The sequence below is a fragment of the Rhinopithecus bieti genome, unplaced genomic scaffold (assembly GCF_001698545.2).
Source record: "Rhinopithecus bieti isolate Rb0 unplaced genomic scaffold, ASM169854v2 scaffold_19737, whole genome shotgun sequence".
Taxonomy (NCBI): domain Eukaryota; kingdom Metazoa; phylum Chordata; class Mammalia; order Primates; family Cercopithecidae; genus Rhinopithecus; species Rhinopithecus bieti.
This window is the reverse complement of record NW_016809683.1, coordinates 1,071,344-1,090,690: the sequence shown is the minus strand read 5'-3', so window position 1 is coordinate 1,090,690 and position 19,347 is coordinate 1,071,344. Positions and strand designations below refer to the sequence as shown.

The 19,347-nt window shown below is 39.7% G+C and overlaps 1 long non-coding RNA gene across 1 annotated transcript in view; it reads left to right on the top strand.

Annotated features, from left to right (window-relative positions):
* The first annotated feature begins 4,464 nt into the window (after nt 1–4,464).
* The window catches only part of LOC108540859 (uncharacterized), a 45,200-nt gene continuing 30,317 nt past the window's right edge, over nt 4,465–19,347 (top strand). The window contains exon 1 of the long non-coding RNA XR_001888785.1: nt 4,465–4,733. This is a non-coding gene — a long non-coding RNA (uncharacterized LOC108540859). The remainder of the gene's footprint in view (nt 4,734–19,347) is intronic.

The window sequence follows — 19,347 nt, the reverse complement described above, 5'->3', positions numbered from 1 at the left end:
GCCCTCTCCATGTACTGTTTGTATTCCCTCAGAAACTTCACTCATGTGCCCAAAACAGATCAGGGGTCCCTCTAATAAAGGCAGTCTTCAGAACATTCATTTCACGTCCTGCACTCAGAGGAATTCTGAGAGGCATCAGAGACAAGGAGACTAGAACTTCAAGGAGACTTTCTTGCCTGACTTTCTTGCCATAGATGCTGTGAACTTTTCACAGCTCGTGCTTTTATCTCTGCCTAGAGTTCTTCTCCCTGTTCCAGCTTTGTCAAAATACTTTCCATTTTTCAAGGCCCAAGTGGATTTCCTATCTTTGTGCAGCCTTTCCCAATTCTCCAGGCCGAGAGGAGCTCCCCACCCTGAGTTGCCAAGGCAGTTGGCAACCACCCAGTTCTCTTGATGTTATCTTCCTACACAACTCAAACTATGAGCTTCCTGAGAGAAGGGATGGTACTCACTCAGGTTTGCAGCAGGGATTAATACATATTAGATATAAAAAGTATTTTGCTTCGTTCTACCTTGGCTATAACATATACCTAATGGTATCCACAAACTCGTAAGTCAGAGACTATTCTTGTCAAGTTTGCATGGCTAAGAGAATGCAAAGATCCAGTAAATCATCTGAGGTGGCAGGGGTCAGACAACAATAAAATGTCTTATTCCAAAAGTGCCACAATTATCCCAAAGAATCATGATAATAAGAATGAGTCTGCCTGAATCCATCTTAGCAATGTTAAAGCTTGAACACTGTCCTGGTCAAGCTTTAATTCATACTGCAAGAAATGGAAATTTTTCAACAGTATTCACCTGAATAATTGAACGGTTTGTTGCTTGGGAGAGGAACAATTGAGTAGTGAACTTCATTGTTTGGAAGAGGACTGATTGAATGTTCTGTAGCTTGAGAGGGGAACAATGGAGCATGAAACAATTTGGAAGAGAAATAATTCGGCATTCCATTGTTTAGGAGAGGAACAATTTAATATCCCATTCCTTAAGACAGGAACATTTAAGGACAGACTTCCACCAATTCAGGACACTACATAAGAGTTAGTTTTCAAGCCATTTATTTATTTGGAACAGAAAATACATTTACCTAAAGGAATCATGTTTGTAATTATTTGTGGGATCCAGAGTAGCACCTTCATCACCTCTAAAATCTATTAAGTTTCCATTGTATTTGAAGTACAGTGCCAGTTTCAATTTCATTTACATTATACCACCAATTCTAACATTGTTCCAATAAACAAGTGTATTCCCAAATCTAGGTCTGGCTACCAAGAGGTTGCTTTACTGCCTTCCCTGCAAACACGTGTCCTCTTTCTCCACTGTCCCTCTCGGAAGTGCTTCCCTGGTGGACAGATTAGATACTTCAGTCAAGTCACCGTAACTCTCAAATATTCTGCATAAAGTAAAACTGACTGATGTGTATTGGCATAACAGAAAGTAACTCTCCAGGCCAGTCATTCCTCAGGTTGTCCTGAATGGAGCATTGACTCAAATGTTTTGTATCCAAAAGTCAGTGAGAAATTTAAGGTTAAATCTCAATGTTCTATCACTTTATCTTGTCTCCCAAGAGTACCATCTGCTCAGCCAATGGAACAAGATTTCAAAGCTCTCATTCTCTTCAAGGTTTTTGCCACCATTTAGGAACTGAGATAAATTTCTGAAAGTGACAATGTCTTTTGGATAGATTTCAAATAAACCCTTCCACTCTCTTCTATTTTAATGTCTGTGGTAGACTGTTTGCAAAACTGGCCACCATAGTTTCCCTCCCCTTAATCACACCCTTGCATAGAGCCCCCTACCCCACTGACTCTGAACTTGCCCATACAGCTTAACTGATGGGACAGCAGAAAAGACAATGCAAACAGACTTAAAAATTGCTTATGTATTGGCGCTTGCTCTATTTTTTTGCTTTTTTCAACTTTTGTTTTAGAATCAGAGGATACACATGCAGATTTGTTACAAAGGGATATTGCATGATGCTGAGGTTTGGAATATGAATGAATCCATCACTCAGGTAGTAAGCATAGTTCCCAGTATTTTTTTTTAACCTTTACTTCTCTTCTTCCCCCTTCTCTTGTATTCCCGTGTCTATTGTTTCCATTTTTATGACCATGTGTACTCCCACATATGAGAACATCCAGTATTTTGTTTTCGGTTTCTGCGTTTGTTTGCTTGGGATAATCGTTTCCAGCTGCATCCATGTTGCTGCTAAGGACATAATGTTTTTCTTTTTTAATGGCTACCTAGTATTCCACAGTATATTTATAGCACATTGTCTTTATACAATCCACCATTGATGGGCACCTGAGTGATTCCATGGTTTTGCTATTTTGCATAACACTGCAATGAACATATGGGTGCATATGTCCTTTTTGGTAGAACAAGTTGTTTTCCTTTGGGTACACACCCAGTAGTGAGACTGCTGAGTCAAATGGTAGTTAACTCTCAGCTCTTTGAGAATCTCCAAACTGCTCTCCCAGAGTGGGTGAACGAATTTACATTTCCACCAACAGTGTTTAAGTGTTCTCTTTCCTCCACATCCTAGCCAACATCTGTTATTCCTTTTTTTTTTTTTAACAGAAGCCAGTCTAACTGGTGTGAGATTGTATCTCTTTGTGGTTTTGATTTGCATTTCTCTGATGATTAGTGATATAGTTTGGATGTGTGTCTCTTCCAAATCTCATGCTGAAATGTGATCTCTGATGCTGGAGGTAGGGCCTAGCAGGAGGTGTTTAGGTCATGAGGCCAGATCCCTCATGAATGACTTGGTGCTGTCCTCTTGGTTATGAATGAGTTCTCACTCTCAGTTCATGTGAAATCTGCTTATTTAAAAAGAGACTGGCACCTCTTCCCTCCTTCTCTTACTCTCTTGTCATGTGATACACCCACCCCTTCTGCCTTCTGTCATGATTGTAAGCTTCCTGAGTCCCTCATCAGAAGCCATGCAGATACTGGTGCTAAGCCTGTACAGCCTGCAGAACTGTGAACCAAAATAAACATCTTTTCTTTATAAATTACCGTCTCCTTTACATTCATGCAAAATTGACTAACACAATTAATGATGGTGGCCACTTGTGTGTCTTCTTTTGAAAAGTGTCTGATCATGTCCTTTGCCCATTTTTTAATGGGGTTATTTTTTGCTTGTTAAGTTGTTTAAGTTACTTATAGACTCTGGAGACTCTGGATGTTAGAATCTATCAGATGCATAGCTTGCAAATATCTTCTCCCATTCTGTAGGGTGTGTTTACTGTGTTGATAGATTTTGTTTTTGGTTTTCACTGTATAGAAGCTCTTTTCAGGTCTCACTTGTCAATTTTAGTTTTTGTTGCAATTGCTTTTGAGGAGTTAGTCATAAATTTCCCAAGGCCAATGTCCAGGACGGTTTTTATGGTTTTCTTCTAGGATTCTTATAGTTCCAGGTCTCACATTTAAATCTTTAACCCATCTGGAGTTAATTTTTGTATATGGTACAAGACAGAAGTCCAGTTTCATTTTTCTGCATATAGTTTGCCAGCTATCCTAGCACTGTTTATTGAATAGGGAGTCCTTTCTCATTGCTTATTTTTGTTGACTTTGTCAAAGATAAGATGGTTGTATGCATGTGGCTTTATTTCTAGATTCTCTATTCTGTTCCACTGGTCTATGTGTCTGTTTTTGTACCAGTACCATGCTGTTCTGGTTACTGTACCCTTGTAGTATAGTTTGGAGTCAGACAATGTGATGCCTACACAGTTTTGTTCTTTTTGCTTAGGATTGCTTTGGCTATCCAGGCTCTTGTTTGGTTCCATATGAATTTTCAATAGTTTTTTTTTTTCTAATTCTGTGAAAAATGGCATTGGTAGTCTGACCAGCATAGCACTGAATCTGTACATTTCTTTGTGCATTATGGCCATTTTAATGATGTTGATTCTTCCAATCCATGAGCACAAGATTTTTTCCATTTATTTATGTCATCTCTGATTTCTTTCAGAAGTGGTTTTGCAATTCTAATAGAGATAGTTCACCTCTTGATTAGCAGTATTCCTAAGTATTTTACTCTTTTTGTGACTATTGTAAATATGATTCTGTTCTTGATTTGGCTCTCAACTTAAATTATTGGTGTATATAAATGCTACTAATTTTTATATATTACTTTTGTATTCTGTAACATTGCTGAAGTTGTTTATCAGCTCTAGGTGCCTTTTGGTGACATCTTTGGGGTTTTCTAAGTACAGAATCATATCATCAGTGAAGAGAGATAGCTCAACTTCTTATTTTCCTATTTGGATGCCTTTTATTTCCTTCTCTTGCTTGATTGCCCTGGCTAGGACTTCCCATGTCTATTCTCAAAACTCTGCTATCATGTGAGGAAGCCTGGTCTAGCTTGCTGGATGAGAGACACAGTTGCCCCAACTGACAGTCTGCCAACTGCCAGGTGTATGAGTGAGGTCACGACTATTCAGTCACTGGTTGGTCTGCCAGATGACAGCAGATTCATGTGCAAGCCCAGCAGAGGTCAGCCAAGCTGACTCAAACCAGAGGAACAAGCTGATCACAGAAATCAGGAGCAGAATGAATGTCAGTATATTTTGGAGTAGATCATTACACAGCAAAATCTAACTGGTACAGAAACTGCTACCTAAAATTGGGGTGCTGCCACAACTGAAATCTAAAACGTGTGCATTGTCTTTGGGACCAACTGATGGAGCCTTGAAAAGAGGCAAGGAAAATGTTAAGTGAAGACTAGACAAATGGTGAGCAAGCTGTTAGCAGAAATGGGAAAGTAGCGAGAAAACAGCAATGGAAATATGAAAATGTATTGACATGTGATATATAGGATGGAACAATTAGCAATGCTGCCATCTTCAGAAACCGGGGTGATAGCAAAGGTCTTTACACTTTTAGACATTGGCAAAATTATTTCCATGTATAATAAGGAAAGTTGATTGGCTTATTTAGGTGTCTATGATTAGATACAGGAAAAGAAAGAGTAGGTGAATAAAGAATCATTCAGTTGTAAGTGGAATTTAGAAGAAATAGAGGAGTCAGGATTTGGTGGATGGTAACATAAGTCTGTTGTTCAATCCCAGGTTTTGAGCCAGTAGAAGATTCTCAAAGCAAGCAATGACCACCAGGAAAAGAAATCAAGGATGTGACTTTAAGACACTTTGTGAAGGCCTCTGAAAGATTTAATGAGCTGCCTATTAGACATTGTCGGCTAGAGAAAAGGATATATAAGAACTTTAGGGTAATTTTCCCAGAGTAGAGACAGGCTTACGTGGAGTAGAGTAGACTTATAATGGGATACATAAACCCACAAAGTGTTAAGGGACATGTACCAATAAAACACCATTAGTTTTAACTGGATGAGAGTGATACGTGCCTTTATATAGGCACAAATGGTCAAAAAAAGCAAGTCAACGATCAACATGTGTCATTTCCAACAAAAAAAGAAAGGATGGGCTGGATGCAGTGGCTCACGCCTGTAATCTCAGCACTTTGGGAGGCCGAGGTGACGTCAGCAGTTTGAGACTAGCCTGGCCAACATAGCAAAACACTGTCTCTACTTAAAAAATACAAAAATTAGCCAAGTGTGGTAGTGCGTGCCTGTGGTCCCAACTAATTGGGAGGCTGAGGCATGAGAATCACTTGAACCAAGGAGGCAGAGGTTGCAGTGAGCTGAGATCACACCACTACACTCCAGCCTGGGCAACAGAGTGAGATTCTGTCTCCAAAAAAAAAAAGTCTCAAGAGGTTGAATCAAAAATCAAGATAATAGATCACTGAAACTAACAGACTTGGAGTCTCTCTCAAACAATTAAACTGGGTCTTGATCAAGAAAAATTTCTTGTCTTCAGAGCACAAGACAGAGCAATATCTGTCTGGCGAGATTTAGAATTGCTATGGGCCACGACTGCTACGAGTCTCCCACTATTTTCACTTTTACGGTTGTCCTTTCCTGTCTTACTACAGAGTATGTTGGGTGTATGGGGTTCAGATATTTCTTTTAGTTTAAGGTCTCCAGATTACTGACACTCACATTCAAAGAACCATACCTAAGAAGCCTCATCTGTATCTGGATGTGATGTAGATCAGGAGGTCCTAGATAATCTTGAAATTAATACATAATAGATGTACATACTTTACAAATACATGTGATATTTTCATATATTCATATAATGGGTAAATATTAAATAAAGGTAATTGGGATCTCCATCATCTTGAATATTTATCTTTCCTTATGCTAGGAACATTCAAATTATTCTATTTTGAAATATACAATAGATGATTGTTAACTATAGTCATCCTACTGCTCCTACTGAACACTAGGTCTTAATTAATCTATCTAACTGCATATTTTTACCCATTGATCAATCTCTCTTCATTCCCTCATCCACTTCTACCTTTTCCAGGCTCTGGTAATCCCCAACCTACTATCTTCAACACATCCACTTTTTCAGCTCGCATGTTAAGAACGAGAACACGCAGTATTTATTTCTCGGTCTTTGGCTTATTTCACTTAACATAATGACCTCCAGTATGTTGTTGCAAATGACAGGATTTCATTCTGTTTTGTGGCTAAACAATATTCCACTTTGTATATATACCATATTTTTCTTTCTCCATTCATCCATTGAGGGGCACTTAGGTTGAGTTCGTATTTTGGTTATTGTGAATAGTGCTTCAATAAACACGGGAGGCCGGGCGCGGTGGCTCAACCCTGTAGTCCCAGCACTTTGGGAGGCCGAGATGGGCAGATTACGAGGTCAGGAGATTGAGACCATCCTGGCTAACACGGTGAAACCCCGTCTCTACTAAAAAATACAAAAAACTAGCCGGGCGAGGTGGCGGGCGCCTGTAGTCCCAGCTACTCGGGAGGCTGAGGCAGGAGAATGGCGTAAACCCGGAAGGCGGAGCTTGCAGTGAGCTGAGATCCCGCCACTGCACTCCGGCCTGGGCGACAGAGCGAGACTCCGTCTCAAAAAAACACGGGAGTACAGCTATCCCTTTAATACACTGATTTCCTTTCTTTTGGATATAAATCCAGTAGTGGAATTGTTGGATCATATGGTGCTTCTATTTTTAGGTTTCTGAGGAACCTAGATAGAGTTTTCTGCAGTGGCTATACTAATTTACATTCTCACCAACAGTGCACAGAGTTCTCTTTCTCCACATTTTTGCCAGCATCCATTATCCCTTTTCCATAAAAGCCAATTTCACTGGGGTGAGATGGTATCTCATTGTAGCTTTGGTTTACATTTCCCTGATGAGTGATGTTCAACATTTTTTTCATATACCTATTCGCCATTTGTATGTCTTCTTTTGAGAAATATCTATTCAGATATCTCACCCATGTTTTAACCAGATGCTTTGCTTTTCATTATTTAGTTGTTTGAGCTTCTTATATATTCTGGTTATTAATCCCTTGTCGGATGGGTAATTTGCAAATATTTTCTCTCATTCTCTGGGTTGTCCCTTCACTTTATTGTTTTCTTTGCTGTACAGAAGATTTTTAGTTTGGTGTAGTCTGATTTAACTTTCTGCTGTCATGTGCCAGGGGTACATGTGCAGTGTTGTTACATAAATTGCGTGTTGCTACAGCTTGATGTACAAATAACCTCTTCACCCAGGTAGTGAGCATAGCCTTCTAATCCAATATACCCCTCTGCCCCTGCCCCTCAAGTAGTCCCCAGTGTCTACTGTCACCATCTCTGTATCCATTATTTTTCCATGTTTAGCTTCCACTTATAAGTGAGAACATGCAGTATTTGATTTTCTGTTCCTATGTTAATTCACTTAGGAACAGCTACTATTAAAAAGTTAAAAAACAGATGCTGGCAAGATTGTAAAGAAAAGAACACTAATACACTGCTGGTGGGAATGTAAATTAATTCAGCCACTGTGCATAGAAGTTTGGCGATTTCTCAAAGGACTTAAAATAGAACTACCATTTGACCAGCAATCCCACTACTGGATATCTATCCAAAAGAAAATAAATCATTCTACCAGAAAGACACATTCACTTGTGTGTTCATTGCAGCACTCTTCACAACAGCAAAGACACAGAATCAACCTAGGTGCCCATCAGTGAACTGGATAAAGTAACTCTGGTACATACACACCATGGAATACTATGCAGCCTTAAAAAATAATGAAATCATGTTCTTTGCAGCAACATGGATACAGAGCCAGGGGCCATTATCCTAAGGGTTCTTTCTACTCTTTGCTTAAACTAATTCCTAAATGTCTTATATTCTTTGTAGCTATTATAAACAGGATTTCTTGACCTCTTTTTCAGATTGCTCACTGTTGATGTATATAAATGCTGCTGATTTTTGTGTGTTGGGTTTTTTCTTACTGCGCAACTTTACTGAATTTATTTGTCAGTTCTAAGTTATTTGTAGAGTCTTAACAGTTTTCTTAATATAAGATCATGTCATCTGCAAACAGGGATAGTTTGACTTTTTTTTTCTAATTTGGATGACCTTTATTTCTTTCTCTTATGTGATTTATTGCTCTGACCAGGATTTTCAGCATTGTGCTCAATAAGAGTAGTAAAAGTGGGCATCCTTATCTTGTTTTAGATCTTAACGTTTTCCCTGGTCAGTACAATGTTAGCTGTGGATTTGTCAGATATTGCCTTTATTATTTTGAAGTACGCTCCTTTTATACTCAGTTTGATGAGGTTTTAATCATAAAGGACTGTTGAATTTTATCAAATGTTTTGTCACCATCTATTCAAACGATCACATGGTTACTTTTCTTGGTTCTGTTAATGTATTTTGTTTATGTTGAATAATCCTTGCATCCCTGGGGTGAATTCCACTTGATCATGATGAATGATCTTTTTAATGTGTCATTGGTTTGCTAGACTTAATGATTTTTTCTTCATTTATGTTTTACAGTGATATTGGCCTGTAGTTTTGTTGTTGTTGTGTTCTTGTCTGGTTTTAGTATCATAGCGATGCTGGACTCACAGAATGAGTTTGGAAGTATTCCCTCCTCTTCAGTTGTTTTGCAGAGATTGAGTAGCATTGGAATCCACCAGGTCATGCACTTTTCTTTGATGGGAGACATTTTGCTACAGCTTTGACTATTGGCTTCTCGAGGTTTTCTATTTCTTCATAGTTTAGCCTTTTTGGGTTTTATGTGTCCAGGAATTTATCCAACATGTTGGCATATGGTTGTTTATAATAGTCTCTAATAATTCTTTGTATTTCTGTGGTCTCCGTTATATCTCATTTTCATTTACGATTTTTATATTTGGTTCTTTTCTTAGTCTAGCCAAAGGTTTGCCAATTTATCTTTAAAAAAGACTTTATTTCATTGATCTTCTGTATTTTTTAGTCTCAATTTTATTGCTTCTCTGATCTTTATTCTTTCTTTCCTATTACTAATTTTGTTTTGCTTTGTTTTCTAGTTCTTTGACATGCAGTATTAGATTATTCGAAGTCTTTCCCATTTTTTGATGTAGGCATTTATTGCTCAAACCTCCCTCCTAGCACTGCCTGTGCTTCATCCCATAGATTTTGGCATACTGTATTTTTGTGTTTTCAAAACGTTTTAATTTTATTATTAATTTCTTCACTCACCCACTGGTTGTTTGGAAACGGGTTAATTTTCATGTGTTTGTGTAGTTTCCAAGGTTCTTTTTTGATATTGATTTCTGGTTTTATTACATTGTGCTCAGAAATTATATTTTATATAACATAATTATATATATATTATATAATATTTTATATAATTTCTATCTTTTCGAGTTTGTTGAGACTTGTTTTATGGTCTAAGAAATGGTCTATTCTGGAGAATGTTCCATGTGGTGATGAAAATGTATATTCTGCAGCAGTTGGGTGAAATGTTCTGCAAATGTCAGTTCTATTGGTCTAGTGTGTAGTTCAACTCCAATGTCTATTTTCTGTCTGGACGATCTATCCATTACTGAGACTGGGATGTTGAAGTCTCCTACTATCATCGTATTGCCATCTATCTTTCCCTTTAGATCTATTAGTGTTTGCTTTATATTTTTAACTGCTCTAGTGTTGGGTGCATCCTAGACTTTAATCTTGATGCTATAATTGGATAATATTTTGGAGGGTTTGTAGATGGGACAAGCATGTGGGTGAAACGTAAACAATTTTACAAAGGGAAAACTGTGGCAGATCACAAAGGTGGCCACAGATTCTTCTTCAAATCACTTGTACACTGGGGTTCGCCCTTTCTCGCTTTTTGAAACCTGCCACCGTTTGAATAAGCCTGGGCTAGCCCACCATGTGAAGAAGTCTGAGCTGGCCTGCTGGATGATGGCAGACACGTGGCACAGTCACCTTTATTGCTCCTAGCCAGTAAACTACCAGATATATGAAGCCAGCTGGCACTAGCCACCCTCCAGCCAACCTACCAATCCCCAACAACCCTACAACTGAATGCAAACACATGAGCAAGCCCAGCTGAGATTCACTGAGTCCAGCTAGTTCATATCCACCCAACAGAAATGGGAGCAAAACTCCCCACTACAACTCTAAATATCTATGATCTACTATTAACCATCTTGTCAGAAAGGTAACAATCCACTGAAATCAATTATACATTTTCTAATATAAAAACTTTAACACTGGTTAGAACATGCTCCATTAATACTATATTTTTATGACTCCCCTCATCCATGAAAAAAAATGCTTGCTTGTTTACCCTGCAGAAAAAGTCTGTCCTCTTCTCTAACTAGGCTGTAAACTCCATTAAGAGAAAATGTGTTTAGTGGTTGATAGCTCAGACTTTGGAATAAGACTATTTGGGTTCAAGTATCAACGCCACAAGTTCTATAACTTGGAGTAATTTACTTACCTCACTGTGCTTAGTTTCCTCAGCACTGAAACAGGTTTAACGGTCATCACCTCTAGGACTGTGGAGGATTACATGAATCAATACATGTCATCTGCTTACATTGGTGTCTGGCATATTTTAAGAGACAGTGATATATGTTTCCATTATTTGATATCCAAGATGAGTCTTAACCATTGCTCAGCACTCCTCACTGTGCTATGAGTGGTAACATATCTATAAATAAGTAATCAATAAAAGAGTTTGAGAATTCTAGGGCATTAATTAGACCATGAAGCATTGAAGCAGATGTAATATATTCATAAAGTTACCAGTATAAGGTATTTATGTAATACTTTTGAGGATCCGGAAGTATGCTCAGTCATTATCTTAACCAGTCCTGCCATCTGCCCTGCAAAGTTTTAAGCCTAAAATGGGTAGATACTTTTTCCAGCATTGGTGCTTTGCTTTGATACCAGAATCTAATTCTCTGTGCGGGGGGGGGGGCGGGAAACAGGAAAACAAATGCCCAAGGCTGACAAGAACACCCCCCTAATGTTTACATCCCATTTTCCTGATAGAATCTGCCCTGTGGTCTGTGGCTCTGCTTTTCACAAGACTTTTCTCAAATCCTCAATCACTGGACAATCACGCAGTGCAAAATCTTTAAGGCAGAGCCACAGTGGTGTTATTATGGAAAACTTGGGAGTAAGTTCTCTACAAGCCAGTGCAAGTAAAATTTTCCTAATGAAAGAGGAAGAAATAACGAATTAGCAATTCCATGAAGAAAAGGAAGCTGCCTCAACGGAAAAAGTCATCTTCATCTCCTCAGATGTGAAGTTTGTCAACCTCAAGTTAGGTATGGATCCCAGTAGGGATGAGTAACATTGGAAAGTCAGGCATATGCATATAAATACCCATATTGATTTCATTGTTTCCTCTTGCAACCAGGTATTTATAAAACGTGATTCTTGACTCTGCATCAGAATCTCCATGGAGTCAGCTAAAAATTCTTATGCTGAGCCTCAATGCAGCCCTACCAAGTCAGTGTCCCTAACGTGGAGAGGGCCTGGGAAGTACCTCTCAACAATCTCCCCAGACATACCTTGTGCACACTGATATGCAAGGTCAGGTGCTGGCTTGTGCTAGAATGGCAAGGAGCACCATTAAGATACTTAAGTGAGGAGACAGAGTGCCCCAAGTGTCCATTCTAACAACGACTTGCTGTGTTTCAGATGAGGGAGCTGGAAGAGGGAGACGAGTAAGACAGAGAAACTAAGAGAGTCAGGGAGACAGACTATCTAGAACAGTGTTTTATATCAAGACCTAACACACCACATACTCAAACACATGCACTTACCTGAAATAAAAGTTTCAGGAAAGAATACTGAAACTACCTGACACAATTTGAGTATCTTCTATCCTTTCTATATTTTAAGAATCCTAGTAACATTCCAGTAAATTGTTTTTTCTACCCACTAATGGATTTCAGAAAGCACTGGTGCAGAGAAATCAAGGGTAACGGTGGAAATAAAGACAGACAAGAATTATAAAAGCTTGAGCTTTTTCTACCACAAGAGCCAGTGATAGTTATGAATCAGAAAGAGGATTTAATGATATCTTTGCTCCCCCTGCCTCAGCACTGACTCCTCTGTCCCTTTCATGAAATGGAAGTCAAGGATCCCCTAAGATAATTAAAAATCTTGGAGAAAACGAATTAAGAACAGGAATAGTAGGTAGACACAAAACACACTAACCTAGGAGAAAATAGTAAAATAAAGATAATTATAGCTATTTGCAAGGATTCTTTGGTTTATACCAGTGTTGCTCTTCATACGGAGAAAAAACTACGCTTAGGTCAACACGAATCTGCCAAGGGGACAAAGGAAGTTGTGTACCCATAGCCAAAATACCTAGCCTTCCCCAACATTCATTCAACAAATGTTTATTTAGTACCTAGTAGAGTTTGAGATACCGCAGTGGACAAAAGATACAAAATTCCCTGCCCTGCTGGAGCTCATATTCCAGTGGGATGAGATAGTTACCTTTTAATGAGTAAAACATACATGTTAGATGCTGGTCAGTGTTAAGGAAACAAGGAGGAAAGTCAGGTGAGGGTGTTAGGGGAGGGCCCACAATTTTAGATAGGGGTGGCCAGAGGTCTCACTTAAAAATGGCTGTAGTGGGTAAACTCCATCCCCCAAAAAGACCCTGTTCTAGACCTAAGCCTAGGTAGCTGTGAATGTGACCTTATTTGGAAATAGTCTTTACAGTTGTAATCAAATTAAGATGTAGTCATTGGCCCCAAATTCAATGGCTGGTGTTTTTTCGTTTGTTTGGTTTTGGTTTTTTCGATGGATTCTCACTGTCACCCAGGCTGGAGTGCAGTGGCGCTACCTCAGCCCACTGCAACCTCTGCCTCTCAGGTTCAAGTGATTTTCCTGCCTCAGCCTCCCACATAGTTCAGATTACAGGAGCCTACCACCACGCCCGGCTAATTTTTGTATTTTTAGTAGAGACAGGGTTTCACCATGCTGGCCAGGTTGGTCTCAAACTCCTGACCTCACGTGATCCACCCACCTCAGCCTCCCAAAGTGCTGGGATTACAAGCATGAGCCACAAAGTATAATTTTATTAAGTCATACTTCAGGCACACGGCATCAGCAGATATGTTGGCATGAGCCATCACACCCAGCTGGAGTGATGCAGCTCCAGGCAGAGGAATGTCAAGGATTGCCAACAAACCAGATGCTGGAAGAGGCAAAAAAGGATCCTCCCCTAAAGGCTTCCAAGATAGACTGGTCCTCACAACTTGACTTAAGGTTTCTAAGCTCTGGAACTGTGAAGGAACACATTTCAGCCAGGCGAGGTGGCGGGCGCCTGTAGTCCCAGCTACTCGGGAGGCTGAGGCAGGAGAATGGCGTAAACCCAGGAGGTGGAGCTTGCAGTGAGTGAGCTGAGATCCAGCCACTGCACTCCAGCCTGGGCGACAGAGCAAGACTCTGTCTCAAACAAAACAAAACAAAACAAAACAAAACAAAACACATTTCTATTGTTTTAGGCCACTCAGTTTGTTGTACTCTGTTACGGAAGCTCTGGGAAACAAATACAGTAACATTTGAGATTATTTCCGAAGGAAGTAACGGTGGCCCATGTGCCTACCTGGAGGGAAGCACATCTCAGGACAGGGGACAGCCAGTGCAAAGGCTCTGAAATGGGAGGGTGCCTGGCATGTCCAATGATGAGAATGAGGCCAGTGGGGCTAAACCAGAGTGAGCAAGGAATAGCAGAAGATGAGTTCAGAGAATGAATGGGGACAAATCAAGTTAGGCCTTAGGGTTTTGTAAAAAGTTTGATTTTTATTTTGAGTGAAAAGGGAAACCATTGCAGAGGTTTGGATAAAAGAGTGATTTGATCAAAAATAAAAATATTGTTTGGGCTTAAATATCATTATGAATACAGATTTAAATATATTTTGCAGTTATTCTCTTTTTGCCAATAAATGCCTCATGAAGGTGACTTCCATGTCTTCTTGACACATTCCCATAGTTATAATGGCTTCTGGGTTTCAGGAAGATGATTTCAGGTATATCTTATTGTCTTTCCCAGATCTAGAATTAGATATTTCTCTAGAGATTCCTAGTTGCTTTTATTGGAAAAGGTATTTAGAGACCACATTACGATCACTAGGGGAGTTCACTGTTGTAGGGTTGGTCACTGCATCTAGGCTATATCAGTGGTTTGGGCTGGAACACAGGTTTTGTTGTCATTATTGGTTTAAATAAAGAAATATATTATGAGTTGCTTAATGAGTTCCAAATCAAATTCAGAATTATGGAATTTTCACTTAATCTCTTCAATCTGACACTTATATCCTTTACACTAATAATTCTGGTTCTAAGTACTTAAAATGTACACAAAAAAGTATCAGAATAATCAACAAGATATCAACACTACATCAACACTGGCTACTGCAGATGCTTAAATTTATTTTATAGATATTTTTATCCACAGAGTACATCCCACTAGAGATGCAGTCAAATTACTGTTTTGAAATCACTTGAAATAATTCTGTTTGGTTAGACCATAATCCCAGCACACACAGTTTAGCATATTTCTTTCACTTTGACTTCAATTTTTACAAATAGCTATTTTGTAAATTTGATTTTGCTTTGTGATGATGTAAAACATCTTCCTGTTTCCAGAGTTGAATCTACAAAGCGAGGTATATTCAGATATTTCGCTTCTTCCCCATCCCCCTTGTTTCTTCACTGACCTTACAGATACGTAATACGTTTTCTATTTGTGCTTTTATCTTCCCATCATAAATATAAGTATACATATATAATTTATTTCTTCACCCACTTTCTTAAGTCATGCATCTTTTTCTCCACTGTTTAATTTACTTGTTTTAATCCAGAATATAATCTAAAGATCACTCCATAGCTGTTTATAAGCATATTCCTTGTTACAGCTGTGAATATATCAAAGTTTATTTAACTAGTACCCTATTGATCTACATATATTTTTGCACTCTTTCATGCATCTCTTTGCCCGAGAGTATTTTTAGAGTCTCCTTTAAATTTTGTGTAAATGTTGGATCTATAGACGACAGGAATCTCTAAAGACCAGTTTGGAGGCAACAGATGGAGAGAAATACACTCGGTTTATGTCTTATGTCAACTTAACAAGTGTTACTGATCCCATGCTACATCGAAAGCACTGTGCTAGGTATCACGGGGGACACCAAGATAAAAAACACCATCCTGCCCTAAAGAGCCCCAGGTGGGTCAAAAAACAATAGACAATTGTGTAATCAAGGGCAGAACGAGATCAGTGTTATAAAAGAATTACAAATAAGAAAATACATGTAATGACTTACAGCTGGCAAGAATCAGATATGATTTAATAACGAAAGACCAATCCTTTCAAAAATTACCAAAAAAATTGATCTAACGTATGTAGAGAAGGATGAGCATTCCAGGAAGAATCAAGTGCACAAAGGAGAGGTCTGCTCAAGGGATTTGCAAGCTCAGAAGTCAAGGGAGGCACTGAGAGGTGACATAAGGATAGAAACAATGTTAAGAACAGAGGCTTGGGAATTAAACACTGGAGTCCACGCCCTGAACCTATCACTTACGCTGTGACCTTCAGCAAGTTCACACAACACGTGTTTATATGTGCTACCCTAGATCAGACATTGGAGCTATCCCCCGTGCAGCTGAGTCCTAAAATAGAACTCTGCAGTGTCTGGCATTGTTGATAACCTCCTTTTTGAAACTCTCCACCTTGGACTTCTCAGTCAATCTCTCCAGTTCCAAAGATACCCTTCCTATTCTCCTCTCACTGGCTGCCTTTCTCCTAAGGCCATAGGGAGACACAACCTCTGCAGAGGAAACCCAGCGTTTCTTCTCAGCACAGAATTCTTCTACCCCAGGTTCCCACCTCCTCTGCTAGCGAACGTGTTGACTTCTATAGTAACCACCTCTGCTATGCACACATCTCTTCCCTCAGACACCTCAAGATAACTTTCCCAAGCTTTGGATGCTGTTTTGCACCTGCAGCATCTCAGCCATCCTATAGATTATGTAAGTCAGAGAAGTCCCCCCCCATACTTGTCTTTTCTCACTCCAGCACAACTTACTCTTTGTTGCCATGTCAAATGACTTCATGCATTGTGATGTAAAGCTATGCATCCTCTTTCCTCAGTAACAATCACAACAGCTGACATTTTGACACATTCAGTACATATTTAATGAGGATCTATTTTGTGCCAGGCAATGTTCTGGGCACTGAGAATAAAGAGTAAACAAAACAGCCCAGGTGAGGCTGTTATAAATCATGCAAAATAAGCCAGGAATTCCGCTAAATATTTTATATGGATCAGATAGTTGAAACTGTTTCAACAACCTTCTTCACAGACAATTATTTTTGTTAAGCTTATGTAGTAAAATAGGTAAATAAAATGCATGTTAAGTCAATCAACTAACTTGATAACTGAGTGTGTATCCTTCTTGTCCTCTGACTAGTTGTCTAATTTTAGGCAAGTTTGTTATAACTGCTTTCTGACTCACTTTCCATATCTGGAAAACAGGAATTATAGTAACCACCTTATAGTGTTTCGTGAGAAATAAATGAGCTCTTACCTGGGAAGGAAAGTAGAACAGTACCTGGCACATTCAATAAATGTTAGTAAGTATGACTGCATATTTCCACTCTTAGCATATGATATAACACTCATCTGTTTAAGCATTTGGCCCATTAGATAGTGAGATTCTAAGGATCTGGATTTTAGTTTTCTCATCTTAAAATTCTCATGTGGAAAACAGGGTTAATTGTACTTACTTTGCAGCTGAGTTACAGGATTAGAGAGAGTGTTTATATAAAGCACTTAGTATAGTTCCTTAGAGTAGGTACTCAATAAATTTTCTACTCTTATTACTATCATCACTATTAGTATTCTCTAGTGATTAGCACATTTCTAGCAATGAAAAGATTGTCCAAAGAACATTTTTGTGGATCAAATAGAAATAAATGGAATAGAATTGCCTCAGAAGCACCCCCGCTGTCCTTGGGACCTGAAGGATTACTATCACCTCCCTCTGTTTCCTGAGTGGCAGGTCATCACTTGCTTTGGTTAACACTGAGCGGCGAGGGCTCAACCCTGCTAACTACTTAAAAGCTAATATTAGGTTTGCAAAACTGCTTTTAATGATCTTTAACGGCCCTCCAGAAAATCTCATTAGCAGGCACCGAATCACTTGGGGCTGTGCAGAGGAAGGTTGGCACACACGGTCGGAGGTCATCAGCTTCTATTTGGGTCTGATCGAAGGCAGAGCACGTACCATCTATGAGCCACACAGAGGCCCCTCCACTAGCTGTCTGAGAGCCCATCTCTTCCCCCACCTTGTCCATCTTGTCTGGAGCCTCAGGCCTTCAGACAAGAGAACTGCAGTCCCCTGCCAGCTAATCTAACAGATGCCAGTCTCTTCCTGCACAGCCAGATCCTCCCTGGTTTTAACAGCCAGGCATCACTCCTCTGCTCAAACACCCACCATGGCTCCCTATTGCCTCTTCACAAACTCTGAGCTTTTAACCAGGAGCCACTTTCCACCTCTCTCACTTGCTCCTCGTGACTCCCCTATACTAACTATCCAAATCAAGGGAGTCAGGTTGCTCTGTCCCAGACCAAAAGTTTGTATTGTTTCTTCCTGCTTCCGATCTTTTTGCACATATAGTTTCCACTATCTGGATCACCACTACTCACTGCACAGCTGTCCCTGTGGCAATGTAGGGGAGGAGAAACAGTTCAGGACGTGGATGCTATAGAAATGAATTCTTGTCCTACCTTTACCCCTAAACAACTCAGAGCAGATAAATCACTCTTGCCCCCTATTTCTCCTCGTTGTTCAAAACACTGCAGTGATATTTCTAAACCTTGGTGATATTGACATTTACAGTCAGATCATTATTTCTTATTGGGGTGACAGTGTGTATTAGTCTGTTCTTGCATTGCTATAAATAAATACCTGAGACTGGGTAACTTATAAGAAATACTTCACATGGTGAAAGCAGGAGCAAGACAGAGAGCGGGGAAGGAGGTGCCACACACTTTTAAATGACCAGATCTCATGAGAACTCACTACCACAAAGACAGCAGCAAGCTTATGACCTTATGATCCAAACACTTCCCACCAGGCCCCACCTCCAGCATGGGGATTACAATTTAACATGAGATTTGGGAAGGGATAAATATCCAAACTCTATCAAGGTGCTACCCTGTTCATTGTAGGATGTTGAGGAGATGCACTTAATTTACCATCACATACCCAAAGTAGTGCTTCTATTGTCTCCATTTTAGAGAGGAGGAAAGTGAGTCACAGAAAAGTTAGATCACTTGCCCAAAGTCACAATGCCAGAATTCACTTCCAAGAAGCTATGTCCGGATTCCCTCTTCTGAATCCATAATGCCTCTTAGAATAAGCAGGTACTTTGAAATAAGAAAGACTGATATTTACATTCCAGCTTTAGCACCTATGAGCTCCAGAGTTTTGGGCAAGCTGCAGCTCTGATTTCTTTAGTCAGTAAAATGGAGATAATACCTATGTCGTGAGACTGAAGTTTAAAAATAACATATAGGCCGGGCACGGTGGCTCAAGCCTGTAATCCCAGCACTTTGGGAGGACGAGACGGGCGGATCACGAAGTCAGGAGATCAAGACCATCCTGGCTAACACGGCGAAACTCCGTCTCTACTAAAATACAAAAAACTAGCCGGGCGAGGTGGCGGACGCCTGTAGTCTCAGCTACTCCGGAGGCTGAGGCAGGAGAATGTTGTAAACCCGGGAGGCGGAGCTTGCAGTGAGCTGAGATCCGACCACTGCACTCCAGCCCGGGCGACAGAGCAAGACTCTGTCTCAAAAAAACAAACAAACAAAAATCATATAAAGCTCCTAGAATGGAGTCAATCCACAGAAGACGCTTAATGCAAAGGACTGGTGGTGATGGTGATTGAGATTTTAAAAAAAAAAAGTGGTGGTAGCCGGAGGGA